This window comes from Rhineura floridana, chromosome 16, assembly GCF_030035675.1.
Source record: "Rhineura floridana isolate rRhiFlo1 chromosome 16, rRhiFlo1.hap2, whole genome shotgun sequence".
Lineage (NCBI taxonomy): Eukaryota > Metazoa > Chordata > Lepidosauria > Squamata > Rhineuridae > Rhineura > Rhineura floridana.
The window spans coordinates 35,749,969-35,766,206 of record NC_084495.1 but is presented as its reverse complement, the minus strand read 5'-3'; positions in this window follow the sequence as shown (position 1 = coordinate 35,766,206).

The following is a 16,238-nucleotide window of genomic DNA, read 5'->3' as shown; positions in this document are numbered from 1 at the left end:
TCATCAAGGACATCATTCCATAATTTGAGGGCCACCACTGAGAAGGCCCTCTCCCTTGTTGCCGTTCTCCAAGCTTCCCTTGGAGTAGGCACTCGGAGGAGGGCCTTTGATCTTGAATGTAGTGTATGGGTGGGTTCGTATTGGGAGAGGCGTTCCATCAGGTATTGTGGTCCCAAGTTGGGTAAGGCTTTATAGGTCAAAACCGGCACCTTGAATCGAGCTCAGAAACATACAGGCAGCCAATGCAAGTGGGCCAGAATCGGTTTTATATGTTCGGACTGTCTGGTCCCTGTTACCAATCTGGCTGCCGCAATTTTGCACAAGCTGCAGTTTCCGAACCCTCTTCAAAGGCAGCCCTACGTAGAGTGCTTTGCAGTAATCTAATTTAGAGGTTACCAGAGCATGGACAACTGAAGCCAGGTTATCCCTGTCCAGATAGGGACATAGCTGGGCCACCAACCAAAGTTGGTAGAAGGCACTCCGTGCCACTGAGGCTACCTGAGCCTCAAGTGACAGAGATGATTCTAGGAGAACCCCCAAGCTATGAACCTGCTCCTTCAGGGGGAGTGCAACCCCATCCAGAACAGGTTGGACATCCACCATCCGGTCAGAAGAACCACCCATTAGCAGCATCTCAGTCTTGTCTGGATTGAGCCTCAGTTTATTAGTTGATCTGTTCCAGCTGAGCACTTCTTAGGTTCTCAGAAAAAAATTCATGGCGGGAGAGGCGCATCTGATAATCTGTGTTGTATGAGACTATGGATCCTATCGACCCACATTGTGATCCATGTCTCTGATTTAGGATGCCCCCAGACTGTTAGTATTTTGCAGGAGGGGTTAAAGCACATAGTGGAAAGTTAGGTTTGCCCATTTAAAATGGACTGAAGGGCTTTGTGGCCCTAGCACAACAAATCCACTTAAAGAACAAATTCTGAATTGCTGAAAGCCCAAAATTTAACCTGAACTCCATCTGGGATGGAATTAATTGACAAAAGTATTTAAAACACATGAAGGAAAAAAAATCATTCAAAGACCTTTGGTTTCCTCTGCTTTGCAATAACCATTGCTGGATTGGACATTTTTAACTTTAACTCAATCCCCTCCATATTTCTTTGATTTCCATTTAACTTTAACTTTAACCCTCTAATGCTCTCAGAGGGGCCTGGAAGTAAATCCCACTTCTTACATCAAAAGCAACTGAAATTTGACAATCAAATATCACATTGGTTTGAACTTTCTGGGAGATGGGGTACCAATTCCCACAGAGAAGCCAAGACACAAAGCTAACGGCTTTAAAGGGGGGAAATATTCTCCACAGTATCTTTTTTTTAATTAACAACTCTTTGAGGTTGATTGCAGTTTTCAGCATCCCTTTCTCTCTGCTTTAATTCTTGCTGTTTCTCTGGAGTGCTTACCCCGTGGCAGCTGCATTAAATAAAGGACTGGATCAAAATATTTGCTTAGGTCCCCGAGTGCTTCCAGAAGCAGCTTACTATCACAAACAATCCATTTAGATATTGCAAACAGGCTGTTGGCAACCAGGTTTGTTCTTTTTGTTTTTTAAAAACTTTCTGAGTTTTTCCCAAAGTGTAAATCTAGATTAGATGGGGAGTGGAGAAATATGTGGTGGTAAGCCTCAGGGCCACTCTGAAAGCTGAGCAGATAGTCCTCAGACATGGGAGGCAGGGAGGAGATAGAGCTTTTCCCTTACTTTTGTTTAATTTTCTTTTAAAAAAATTATACCCCAATTTCCCCCTCCACAAAGGACTTGCTGAAAGCAGCTTACAAATGAAAAGCAACAATATTTGAACCATTAAAACTCAAATTAGGAGCAAAACCAGAAACAGCAGCACCAACAATCAATACATTAATCAGCAACAAAATCAAAACCTTGGTTTTAAAAGGACAGTTTTTGGAGTTGCCAGCAGAACAGAAATGAAATGGGAGATGACCTGACCTTTTGGGTCAAGGAGTTCTATATTACTGCGAACTGCCCTGGAATCCATTTTCGATGGACATATACATATTTTACATTCTTATTTCCCATTGCCTAAGGACAATTCCAGACTGTTGCTATTTTCGGGTGGGATTCAATCACGTACCAGCAAATTCAGGTTGTGCAATTATGGTTGATTATTGGGAGGCCTTGCACAACAAACCTACTTCTCTAGAAGACTGGACTTTTTGCGATAAGTCACAGGAAAATGCACTGGACAGTGTGGGATAACACTTGCTTTGATGCAACGTCATCTAGCATCTGCACAAACAAATCTGAATGAATGGTCACTGAATAGCCAATGTCATCTAACTTCTCTGTGAACAAATCAGCTTAGAGGCTCCTTAAGTAGGTTGTCTGGAAGCACCCTAACATTCTGGAGGGAATTATACAGTGAGGCCCACTTGCAGAGATCTCTACAGGGGTCATGGTTCTCCACTCCTATGTCACTGTCAAACAGGTTAAACAAAAACACACACACACCAGCTCCCTTCAGAGACCGGGATTATTATCCAACAGTGCTTTGCCCCAGCTTCACTTTCAAAGATGGGATTGCATTCCTGCGGTTTCTCCAGTTGCTGGTCAGCTCTTGTTGCAGGCTGCCTGCAACTTGAAGGCAGGCCATTTCCATCTTTATTTTTTTTTAGAGCAGGGTCCCTATGTCTCTAACATCCTATGAGCCAATCAGCATTAAAGGGGAACATATTAGCCACTTAGAAGGGTAATCTAACATGCTTCTTTGTCCTTTCCTGCTGATTGGGGCCAATTAGAGTGAAATGAGGTGAGTCAGTCACTGAGAAGACTCTTTTCAGTAGCTAACACTCTCCTCTTTCATGCTGATTGGCTCCTAGAGACATCTGTTGTTCTCGGGGAAAGCATTTAACAAGGATTTCATTCTCAACCCAGCAGCAAAAGAAAAAAAGGGGGAGAGTGTGTAGCTGTGACTACCATGAAGGGATCCTGCACTTCCGAATTTGCCATTACATTACTGTGGATAGAACCACTAAGTCTTGATCACTTGCTGCTTCTTTTGCTTTTCCTTGCTGGGGGTGACTCTGAAGTCTGGAAAGAGGAAGCGCTGCTGTTGACCTTGCCTCTGTGAAGAAATCCAGCCAGGACTGATTTGCACAGCTTCTTCCCACTTGGCAGTTCCTTGACATTCTTTGGAAGGCAGCTAAATTCCTCCATTTCCACAGTTCTCCACTGGATTGAAGGGCTATTAATGAAATTCTCCTTTTCAGTTGTGATGAGTTGCCAAACCCTTTGGTATTTTGATTCAGTGTCTTCTGGATGATGCCTTTTTCTTCTCTTTCGTTGCTGTCTGTGGGGTTTCAGAGGGGCTCACTGATGTATGTGTTGCCAAGTAAGGACTCTCCATCCTAGTGCACTTATATGCCTTCCCCGGCGTTTTGCAAATTTCAGCAAAAACTCATCTCCAGAACAGCCCCTCCAATAAGATTCTATCAGAGGCAGTAGCCCTCAGGGTTGATTGGATTTAAATCGAGCTGATTTAAATCATGATTTAAATCGCTTCTCTGCAGGACTCAGTGTTACTGATTTAAATCACTCGTGAGGAAGATTCTATTTAATTTTCATTTTCATGAATGAACTTCATTTTAGGAGGAAGTACATTATTATTTAATGTAACATTAATACATATTCAGAGATGAAGTTTTCATGAGAAGGTAGGCACACACTAAGCAATTATTCTGAATTGTTTTCAGATTAATTCTCATCAAAAATGGGATGTTAATTTGGTCGTTTTTGTACTGAAGCAGAATGAACTTGTGAAGTCATTTAGGAGTCACAAATGCATGTAAGGTCCAATTGTTAAGTGCATTTGCTTGATGAGGGAGAAATGCTTTCTGAGGTTACAGTGCTTTTGGCCCATAAGGATGGCGACTCTCAGGGCTTTGCTGGACAGTTACAATCCCTCCCCATATATTATTTTACCCAACACTTCCTCTCTTCCTCACCTACCACAGTTCAGGTGGTCTGTAAACCACACAGCTATCCTGTGGTTCTCTCCATTTGCCCAGAGTTTGGTGGTAGCACCCAGGTTCAATCCCTCCATACTATCTCTCAGGTTCAGGATTTGCTGCACCCTTAAGTGTTGGTAGGAAGAATATGGGCACCTCCAGATGTCCTTTCTATTGTACATTCATGAGTTGCTTAGCTGGAGAACTGCACAGCAATAAGTATGAATTTCGAAGGATGGCTGGGTTTCGGTTCTCATGTTGTTTCGGAAAGTGCAAATTTTGTAAATTCGGCTTTAAATGTGAACTGAATCAAATTTCTCCCACATACCTAGCCCAGAGGGCTGCATTCTGCCCCTAGGCTTGCAGTTCCAAACTCCTGTGCTAGGTCCTGGTCAGATGAAAAATTGTTGCACCCATTTGACCATACCATAAAGGGGGAGAGGCAACATCATGAGACATTTGTTCCAATACGGAAGGATGTGATCTCTCAAGAAGGTTCATATCTTTCGTGTGGTCTGTAAGGGTGCTTCCGGATTTTAGCTTATGCAGCTGACGGTGGCGCCAAACCCCATCGTGAAAGAGGAAGCACTTCACGGAAGAGGCACCAGTTCTTACAGGAGTTTGGAGTTGTGCTTTTGCGCATTGATCCTGCTCCTATGCTCAGCCTAGCTGCAGTCAGCGTGAGGGTCGGCACAGCTGATTTTTGGCTTGGAGGTGTCCGATGTGCTGACTCAGGATGCCACTCACTTGCAAAATTTAACAAACAGCCTTTAAAAAGAAGCAGTAAAATGAAACAAAAACAAAGAAAGCAGCCTCATAATAGCAGCCCTCCTAAGTAGCTCCTTAAAAGCCTAAAGGAACAAGAAGCTCTTAACTTATTGGGTAAACAATAAGAAAGATGCTGCTGGCTGAACCTGCCAAGGGAGGGTGTTTATGACCAGGAGAACCACCAAAAAAAGTCCCTCTTCATGCTCTGCTCCCATCTAACCTCTGAAGGGTGGGGCACCTTCAAAGCATATAGAAAGCCCCCTGCTTACAGGATCAGACCATAGCCCTGCGCAGGCGTGCAAACAGTTTGGCTAATAGCCGTGATGGGTGTGCTCTCCTTCATTGTCGGGCGCAGGACGCTTCTGAATGCCAGCTTCTGGAAACCGCAGGAGGGGAGAGTGCTGTTGCGCTTAGCACCTGCTTGCGGGCTTTCCAAAAGAGGTATCAGGTTGGTCACCAGGAGAGCAGAATACTAGCCTTTGGCCTGATCCTGCAGCCAGGCTCTTCATATGTTCTTAAGGCAGGAGAAAAAGGCAGAGAGAGGGAAGGCCTTTCAAAAAATGGGGGAGCAGCCAGGCTTTGTTTTAGAAAATAGGGGGTCATCCATTGCTTCTTTGTATCAGCATCTCAGGTGTAACCTGGTATCTGCATGGATTACCTGACAGAGATGGGCAGAGAAATCCAACTTGCCAGAGGCTGGCAGGAGCAAAGCCGGCGGAGGCAACAGCTGGCAGAAGGAGCTGCCACATCCAACTGCCACTGGGAGGCCACTTGGGTCAGCCGGAGGTCCACCATGTCCAGCTTGCCTCAGCCCGGTGTAAAAGCAAGTTGGATTGCGCCCTAATTTAGTCTGCAGCCTCCATCTTCAGACTGAGGCTAAATGCAGTCTTCCTTCACTGTGTGACATCTCTTCTGATGAAGAGTTCTGGAGAGCTCAAAAGCTTGGAGGCTATTTAGTGGCACTTTGCCTGGTCCTAGTAAAAGGATTGCCCACCTGTGGATTCTGGAGCTTCGTAAAAAGAAGGCCATCCCTTATTTGCTCTCGTGTCCCCCAAGCGAGAGCCTCACATTCCTCCTCAGCTACTCTCCGGTCTCCATCAACCTTTCTATACGACTGAGGCGACCTCTTCCACACCCCACAAGGTGCAATGCAGCACCTCCGCAGCCTGGCTAGACTCAGCGTGCGTTTAAGGCAAAACGACAACAAAATGTTGTGTTTATCCCATGGGTGGGAAACTTTTTCAGTCCAAAGGTCACATTCCCTTCCGAGCAATCTTAGTGGGCAGGGGGAGGGGAAAGACAAAAATGTGCAGTGCAACAAAGATGAATTTTACTTTCTTACAGTTGACACGTTTCTACATATTATCCATCCAGGCGAGCAAGAGATTATCAGAGTTTAAGGACACATTTCAGCCAGACAAAAGCATTCAGGGTGCAAAGAAGGACCAGTGAGAGGTGTGGCTTGGGGAAAAGGGGTTTGCTTGGGGAGAGTCCTGAGCAGGGGTGGAGTCGTCCAGGGACTCAGGGGGTCTTAGACCCCTTGCGTTTTTAGGAGCAGGGTCCCAGTAGTGTCCCTATGTCTCCAGTATCCTATAAGCCAATCAGCATGAAAGGGTTAGCCACTGAGAAGAGTCTTCTAACATGCTTCCTTGTCCTTTTCTGCTCATGGGAGCCAATCAGTGAAGGGAGTGAGTCAGCCACCAAGAAGGCTCTTCTCAGTAACTAGCATGCTCCTATTTTATGCTCATTGGCTCCTAGGAACATCTGTTGTGGTGTGTGTGTGTGTGTGTACTGCCTTCAAGTCGATTCCGACTTATGTCGACCCTACAAATAGGGTTTTCATGGTAAGCAGTATTCAGAGGTGGTTTACCATTGCCCCCCTCTGAGGCTGAGAAGCAGCGACTGGCCCAAGGTCACCCAGGGAGCTTTATGCCTGTGTGGGGATTCAAACCCTGGTTTCCCAGGTCGTAGTCCAACACCTTAACCAGTATGCCACACTGGCTGTCCTGTTGTGGTGGGCGAAGGCATTAACGATGGGGCAGGGAGGGGGCGTGGCTGTGATTATCATGAAGGGACCCTGCACTTCTGAATTTGCCACTGCACTACTGGTCCCGAGGGCCAGATAGAGATGACTTGAGGGCCATCTTTGGCCCCCAGGCCTGAAGTTCCCCACCCCAGTTTCATGCTACGATGGAGGAAGGGCTAGCAATCTCTGAAGCAACTGGTCACTGATAATTATTCCAGAGCTCCCAGAAGCAATAAGATCCCCCCCCCATCCAAGAATGAGAGACAGAGGAGAGCTGTAGCAGTTGCAAAGGCAAAGCAGAAGTCATGGCAGTGATGAGCAAAGAGGGACCGGACCGCTGCTCAGCACACAGTCCCAGGTGGTCCTTGGTACCAATGTCTGTCCCATTTGGCCAAAAAGCAGGATGCTGATGCAACAGGGCTGACTTTGTAGCAACCTGACCTCACAAGAAGTGAGGAAATGAGACATGTTGCCCTTCAGGACAGGAAGAGAATTTCTCCAAGGCTATTTCGAAACCAAGTTTTAGGTGCGTTTAGCTTTCTGCGTTCTATAGCTTTTAGCCCAATATTGATTGATGGGGAACGGAGGCTTACTTTGGAAATCTGCCACTATGTCTTGTTCTCTTCTCTTGTTTCTTTTTCCAAGGACTTTTATCCACCGGGATCCTTTGGAAGGAAGAGACAAAAGGGCGGCCGCAGCATTGTAGGACAACGCAGCACAGATGTCCTCAGATGCAGCAATCCATCTCAGCAGAAGCTTGGAGGAGACTGAGGGGGAGGTGTTGGGCATTATAGACATAGAAGTACACTGAGAGAAGGCCCAGAACGGGAGGTTTGTGGGAGAACCGTAGCTCAGCAGTTGAGCACATGCGTTGAATGCAGAAAGTCCCAGGTTCAATCCCCAGCGCCTGCAGGTAGAAGGCCAAGTCTTTTCTCCTCCTGAAACCTTGGAGACTTGCTCTTAGCCAGGGGGAAGAAGGCAACCCTGGGCTAAATGGACAACGAGGCCTATCAAGCCATTCTTGTTTTCGTAAGAGTAGAATGGGGGGGCACCCCTTCTGTTGTGTCCCCGTCATGTTGGAAGGCAAAGGTCTGTAGAAGAGATCTTCATGCAGCGCATAAGAATGTAAAAAGAGTCTGGCTGCTGGATCAGGCCAACATTACTGAGGTTCTTGGCAGGCCACTTAATGATTTTTCTGCCTGTTGCAGCAGTTGTGTGCTGTATGATTTTTAATACAGACATGCTGTTGGCCACCTGCAGACCAAAAGCTTTTTGAAAGTCCTTCAACGAGATACCTCACCATAGGCTCCTTAGTAGACTCCTTAATAGTTGTGGAATAAGAGGAGAGGTCTCCTTGGTATAGCACAGTGGGGAGGAGAGCCTGGCTGGAAGTCCAGAGTCTGTGAGTTCAGATCCCCGCTCGTGTCTCCTGGGTGTCAAGGGCCAGCTAAAGATCACTCCCATAGGGAGTGGCTCAGGAGTTACATGCCCTGCCACCTGCGCAGCCGTGGGCAAGCTGAATCGTCCCAAGGAGCCCAGTTGCCCCCCAGCTGGCAGTTGCGGACAAGGAAGGGGCTGGCTTGTGCAGCTGTGGCAAGCTGAGCAGGCCCTAGCCAGCCGGGGAGGATTCGCCTCAGAGGGAAGCAATGGTAAACCCCCTCTGAATACCGCTTACCATGAAACCCTATTCATAGTGTCACCATAAGTCAGGACCGACTTGAAGGCAGTCCATATCCATTTTTCCCCTTGTGGATCAGGAACTGGTGAGGAAACAAGACGCAGAGAACAGGAATAAATTGACAGTTCTCCTGATGAAGGGATGCCAAAAGTAGAGCCCCCACCCCCAGCATCAATACTGGGACCTGGGCTTTTTAACTTGTTCATAAATGATCTTGAGTTAGGAGTGAGCAGTGAAGTGGCCAAGATTGCTGATGATACTAAATTGCTTAGGGTCATTAAAACATATCTATGATTAAAAAATTTTAAATTAGGGAACGAAGCTGCGTTTCTCCTTTAATATTCAGTTTTGTGACAATTCCGTAATGAGAGAAGTGCTGCTTCCAGTCTGGCTGTTGAGCAGACCTGCTAAAATCAAAAGTGGGGATAATGTTTCAATTTTTAGGCCTTGTCACTTTGGGAAGCTCTGCAAGAATCTTTCCTCCTCACTGGATCCTCTACGGAGCAGTTCTGACCTCTGACTAGGGTTGCCAGGTCTCCGGTTTTCTGCCGGAGTCTCCTGCAAAAGGGGGCCGTCTCCGGCCTCCGGCCATAGTTCCTTTAAAAAGGCTAATCTCCGGCTTTTGAGCGTGCCGCTCAGCCACGCATGCGTGATTGACACACGCATGCGTGAAGGCTGTGGCTGGCCACCTTCCCGCCCCGCCCTTTGTAATTGAGGGAGGGACTGCAGAGAGAGAGGAGGAGGAGTTGAGTTACCGCCGCGGCCCCCCCTCTGCAGCAGAGCCTGAACGCTCCCGCCGGCCACAGAAGTGAGGGTGGTGAGTGGAGGCCGTAGCCGCGTGGCGCCAATGGGTGGGAGCGGCCGCGATGGGGCTGAGGAGTCTGTGCGTGCGGTCATTCCGAATCCGGTTGGGGGAAGAAGGCCGCTGGTGGAAGGAGCTGGTTTGAGGCCGGGTCGTTTGTAGGCCGTCGCGCAGAGGGAGAGAGAGGGGGAGGGAGAGAGATTTGTCTTGAGTCTGCTATATTTAGTGAAGCTTGAGTCTGCTGTATTTAGTGAGCGGCCTGCCAGCCTCAGCCGGTTCCCCTACTCCGGAAAGGAGCAGCGTGGCGCCGATGGGCGGGAGCGGCCGCGATGGGGCTGAGGAGTCTGTGCGTGCGGTCGTTCCGAATCCGGTTGGGGGAAGAAGGCCGCGGCGCTGGTGGAAGGAGCCGGTTTGAGGCCGGGTCGTTTGTAGGCCGTTGCGCAGAGGGGGGGGGCGAGAGAGAGAGATTTGTCTTGAGTCTGCTGTATTTAGTGAAGCTTGAGTCTGCTGTATTTAGTGAAGCGGCCGGCCGTCCTTTCCGGAGCAGGGGAACTGGCTGAGGCTGGCAGGCCGCTCACTAAATACAGCAGACTCAAGCTTCACTAAATATAGCAGACTCAAAACAAATCTCTCTCTCCCCCTCTCTCTCTCTCCCTCTGCACGACAGCCTACAAACGACCCGGCCTCAAACCACCGGCTCCTTCCACCAGCGGCCTTCTTCCCGCAACCGGATTCGGAACGACCGCACACACAGACTCCTCAACCCCATCGCGGCCGCTCCCGCCCATCGGCGCCACGCTGCTCCTTTCCGGAGTAGGGGAACCGGCTGAGGCTGGCAGGCCGCTCACTAAATACAGGAGACTCAAGCTTCAGTAAGTATAGCAGACTCAAGACAAATCTCTCTCCCCCCCCCTCTCTCTCCCTCTGCGCGACGGCCTACAAACGACCCGGCCTCAAACCGGCTCCTTCCACCAGCGGCCTTCTTCCCGCAACCGGATTCAGAACGACCGCACGCACAGACTCCTCAGCCCCATCGCGGCCGCTCCCGCCCATTGGCACCACGCTGCTCCTTTCCGGAGCAGGGGAACCGGCTGAGGCTAGCAACCGCTGCCGAGAGGGCGCCCATGCGGCATGGCAGCCTCAGAGCCAGTTCCCCTGCTGTGATAAATGAAGGTAAAAACGAATTGGACATTGTACTGATTTTAACTTAATAAAGATTAACATTTTTTAAAAAATGGATGCTCATTCCCAGGTTCATAAAACATGGTTTATGAAGTCTCAAATGACTGTTCAAACTGACCTACTGCAACATCTATTCCTGGGTTCAGAATTCTAAGTTTTAAAAAGCTACACTGTAAATTCACAATATTACTACGAAATGACAAGGTGAAGCAAGTGGTGACCAGAGAGGGTGCCTTCTTAGTTGTGACACCCTCTTTATAGATCTTCCTCTCCAGATAAGTTTGCTTGGTAGCCAATATTACATTTTCTTATTTTCCCAGGCCTTTTAATGTATAATGTTGTATTTTTTTAATATGATGATGACTGGTTCTTGTACTTTACTTTGTTTTTGTAATGCACTCATCTCCATTCTTAAAATTTGTTCAACCTTGGCAGGCAGAAATTCCATTTGGTAACAGCAAGCTTTTAAACCTCGCTGGGTTTCACAAAGCAAAAATCAAAATGGAAAGGTAGAGTCAAGTAGCTTAACCAAATTTAAGAAATGTAGATATTAGATAATGGCTCCCTGTAAGCCTTTCCCATATTAAAATTCTTCGTAATATTTTAACCAGCAGGTTCCTTGCTGTTTGCTAAAACTGCTCATTAGGCCACAGCTGCTTTGAGAAGCTTTTACATTTAAGGCCCTGTCAACTAGAAGAGTGTTCATCAGTGCACAGATAAGCCTGGCCACAGTAGGAGATGACCGTTTTTTTCATGCCCCTCGAAATCTCTTAATTCCTGTCATTTTTTCTCCCCTCCTACAAAATCTCATTCTTGCAGGGGAAAAGACTTCATGCTGTAACTTGCTTAGCAAGTTCAGTTAATATCCATGACACTAAGAGAGTATTTGGATTAAAGGACTACAGCATACAGACGTTAGCAGAATTTTCCCACAGACTTAGGCTTTTAAATACCCCTTCCATCTCAGTATCTGTCCAAATTGATTAGGCTGTGGATTGAATCGTGGTATAGAATGAATGAATTTTTTTTGTAGTCTGTGGATCTTAATGCAAGATTCGGAGCTTACACTTCTGGATCTAATGATCTTCTGAAATGCAGATTACAAGTGAGAACACCCACCTGCCTGCTAAACAGCTAAAGGGATTATTGGAGACACCAATATGGGGAGCAGTAACATGGGTGCAGCAGTGTGCAGTCCTGGTGTTGTAACTCTGCTGCATTATTTGTTTGTAGTAACTTAATGCTACTGTAAAATTGGCACATTGATGCCTTTTCTGTAGGCATCTGCCACTCAACAATAGCAATGAGCAACCTATTAATATAGTTGTCCCCTCCCAAGGCTGGAACTGATCTGGAATGTAGTGGGGGCACTTTCTAAGGTGGAGGCCTCCTGGACTATAGTGCTTTCATGGGAGTCTCTTATGGGCTAGCAGATTAAAGCATGTATGTAGCAGCAGACATGGTTTGAATTGTGCCTTTTATTTGGGATAGTTGGTGCCATAAAACAGCTCTCTCATCCCTACAAACGTTACTTTTAGATAGTGCAGGCAAGAAGGCGTTGTTATGTGCCTTCAAGTCGATTACGACTTTTGGCGACCCTATGAATCAGCAACCTCCAAGAGCATCTGTCATGAACCACCCTGTTCAGATCTTGTAAGTTCAGGTCTGTGGCTTCCTTTACGGAATCAATCCGTCTCTTGTTTGGTCTTCCTCTTTTTCTACTCCCTTCTGTTTTTCCCAGCATTGTTGTCTTTTCTAGTGAATCACGTCTTCTCATTATGTGCCCAAAGTATGATAACCTCAGTTTCATCATTTTAGCTTCTAGTGATAGTTCTGGTTTAATTTGTTTAACATGGCTGCAACCATATCTACTCAGAAGTAAGTCCTATTGAGTTCTATGGGGCTTAGTTCCTTAATAAGCATGTTTACAGTTGCTGCCTTCAGGGTCATCCATCTGTGCTCCCATCTAACATCTCTGCAACACTAAGCTCCTTTCTTCCAATAATGGCCGGCCTGAGGGCATGTAAACCCTTCTTGCCAGAAGCAAGTAGGCTAGATTAAATGTTCCCTAAAGGTGTTGAACTGTGACCTGGCAGACCAGGGTTTGAATCCCCACACAGCCATGAAGCTCCCTGGGTGACCTTGGGCCAGTCACTGCCTCTCAGACTCAGAGCAAGGCAATAGTAAACCACCTCTGTCTGAATACTGCTTACCATGAAGACCCTATCTGGGATCAACTTGAAGGCAGTCCATTTCCATTTTGCATCACCCTAAGCTTGTGAGAAAGAATGACCTTGTCACTTCAGATGGACCTAGGAACACCCTATTTTAGGTAAGATTTCTATTTTAATCTCCGATCAGATAATTTTTTTTTGAATGGTATGCTCCAAGCAACTGCGGTTGATACAATGTATCATGTTTAATGATGTCACCAGGGCCCGCCCCATGATGTCACCAGGGCCCGCCCCATGATGTCACCAGGGCCCGCCCCATGACATCACTAGGGCCCGCCCCCATTTTCTCAGGTTTTTGGATGGCTCTGACCTGGCAACCCTACCTCTGACCCCGTGTTTAATGAATGCCAGAGGCTGCTGTTGATTAACAGCAGGGAGCCCTCCAGACATCCTTTTTAATGCACATTCCTGATGTTGATTTATTCTCCTTTAGCTTGTTCTGCAATGCTGTCAAATTATTTATTTATTACATTTATATACCGCCACATAGGCAAAGCACTCTGGGCAGTTTACAAGAATTAAAAACACTGAACATTAAAAACAAATATACAATTTTAAAAACCATACAAAGCTTAAAACCATGAAGCACAGATAAACCAGATAAAAGACCTGAGGTCAGAGCTCAGCACATGCTGTTAGAATGCCTGGGAGAAAAGGAAAGTCTTGATCTGGTGCCGAAAAGATATCAGTGTTGGCGCCAGGTGAACTTTATCGGGGAGATCATTCCACAGTTTGGGGGCCACCACTGAAAAGGCCCTCTCGCTTGTTGCCATCCTCCCAGCTTCCCTCGGAGTAGGCACCCGGAGGAGGGCCTTGGATGTTGAGCGTAGTGTACGGGTGGGCTCGTGTCAGGAGAGGCGTTTTGTCAGGTATTGTGGTCTGGAGGGGCTACAGTGCAATAAAAGCAGGACAAAATAATTCAGAACATGTGGCATATAAAGATTTCAGCAGGAAGTTACAGGATATGCAGTGACTGGAAATGAAGCAGCATGCAGGCACAAACAGTACTGAAAGCAGGATTGCGTATTATTATTATTATTATTATTATTATTATTATTATTATTATTATTATTATTATTATTATTATACATTGGTCCCAGGTTACAATCTCAAGGCACACGAGGTCACCCCCTTGCTGAAGCTAAGCAGGTCTGGTCTGGTCAGTGCCTGGGTGAGAGACAGCCTGGAAACCACATGTATGCTTCCTTGGGTTTCTATGATGAAAGAAAGCCGGGTTATAAATGTAAGAAATAAAATAAATAAAATAATATTCAATTAAGTACCCGCCCTTCACCAGAAGGTCCCACAATGGGCTACAACAATATAAAATACAGTATTAAAAATAGCATCATGAGTACAAATCATCATGAACACACAATAAAATAAACTCCCTGGTGCAGACCTTGAGTCCTAAGTCTGCTGCCCTGGGCTCCTGCTGGGACGAACGGCAGGATACAAATCAAATAAATAAATAATAAATAAATAAGTCCCAGTTTCACTCTCCATGCAATGCTACATAAGGCATTTCCTGTATTTTCAGAATTGTATTTCACCATAATAGGATGCCCCCCACTGGGTTCTAGAATTATGAGAGAGGAAGAAAGAAAACTTCTCCCAATCCACTTTCTCCACAACAGGGCATTCACCTCTTAGTACCCCTCTTATCATGCACCACCCCCTCTGCACACACACCATGCCTTTAAAACATATTCAAAGCACATCCCCTCCCTGGCCCGAAGGATCCTGGGTGCTGTAGTTTGTTAAGGGAATTGTAGCTCTATGGGGGTTAACTACAGTTTCCAGGATTATTTGGGGTGGAGAGGTACTTGGAGTATGCTTTAAAGGTATTAAAGGAAAAGCCTTATTCAGCTTCTCTCTGAACTAAAAAGCCCGAAATGTTGTAACCTTTCCACAGAGGAGAATTGCTCCCTCTTTTTGATCATTTTTGGTTGCCCTTTTCTGACCCTTTTCTCAGCTCTGCCTTCCGTTGCAATGTGGCAGACTACACCTCCCCCGCAGTTGCACTGCCAAGAAAGTCCAGTTTTACTTTAAGGACAGGAAATTCTCCAGTAGAGCATCTGAGCTAAAGAGAGGGTGGAGATATAACCCTCCTTGTTTAGGATCACACAATTTTCATAAAAATAAGACAAGATAAAAACTGTGTGTGGGGGGAGTTTCCCCCTCTCTTGGGAAAGAATTTAATTAAAAATCCTCTTCTGAGCTGTGGCTGCCACTTCCTAAGCATGGGAGACGAAAAGGATTTCTATGGATTTGGCAAAGTCAGCACTCAGAGTTCAAGAATCACACTTGGCTCATGGCCAAGGGTGTGAAAAAATTGCAAAAGCCACATTTTTGACTCAGAGTTGAAATGCTGATGTTCCTCTTCCCTGCGACCTGCTGGTCAGCGGATGCCTCTACAAAGACCTGGTTGTCTAACTTTAGACCTTCCGCCTACACCTGCTATTCTGGGCTATGAAACAACAGCAGCAATTCACCCCTTCGCTTGCTGCAAATCATGTGTGCAAATATAGAATCTGGCTTTTGGCCTTTTTCACTTTGACTTACTGTGCAACATCCACTCCCTCCAAACGAATCTGCCATTGAAGAAAAGTAACCCACAGTGGGAAATCAAATGTAACTTTCTAGGCCCCTATATATAGGATCCCCAAAATGTGTCCTTAAAAATAAAATAAAATAGACCACACCCACTTTTATATTTCAGTGACATTTGCTTTGACATGTGGCCCCCGGAGGGCTGACTGTAAGTCAGTGTGGCCCTCAGCTCCCCCAAAGTTAGCCACCTCCAGTCTAGGGCCTTAATCTGGTGTTGCTAGATCAACATGTGAAAAACTGCCTTCTAAGACAGTGACGGCTATTTCTCTAGAGCAGGAGTGGGAAATCTGTGGCCCTCCAGATGTTGTTGAACTCCGACTCCCCTCAGTGTCAGTTAGCATGGCCAATAGTCAGGGATGATGGGACCTGGAGTATAGCAACATCTGGAACAGAATTGACAGATCTCTGGGTTTCACCTAGAGACTCCGTTTTTAAGGGGGAGTCCTCTTCGAGTCTTCCGGCAAGTCACCCCGATCTCTGGGTTTCTGGTTGGCCACTCAGCCACACATGCATGTTCCAACCAACTGGCTACACACATGCTGCCGCCACCCACAACCATTGCCACAGCCACAAACAACCCCTGGAGTCCAGGGACTGGGAAGACTCCAGGAAAGGGAGATTTAGGCCCATTGCCGCACACACACCCCGGCGTCATAACCAGCTGCATGCCTTCAGGGGCGAGGGGGGAAGTTCCTCCTCCCTCCAACGGGATGTAGCTGGCTCCGAGGACCTGACCCATGACATCACTAGGGCCCACCCCTGAAGTTTCAGAGTTTGGAATGCTTCTGACCTGGAAACCCTAATCTGGAAGATCACCGGTTCCCTACCTGATCTAGAGAGTGGAGGTTTTGGAATGAGGGATGCCAGTTTTTCATTATGGATCTGTGATGTTCTGAAAGAAGGGACATTTTCTGCAAGAGTGCTTTGTTTCTGAAATGGAATATGCTGACTTGGAGTCAC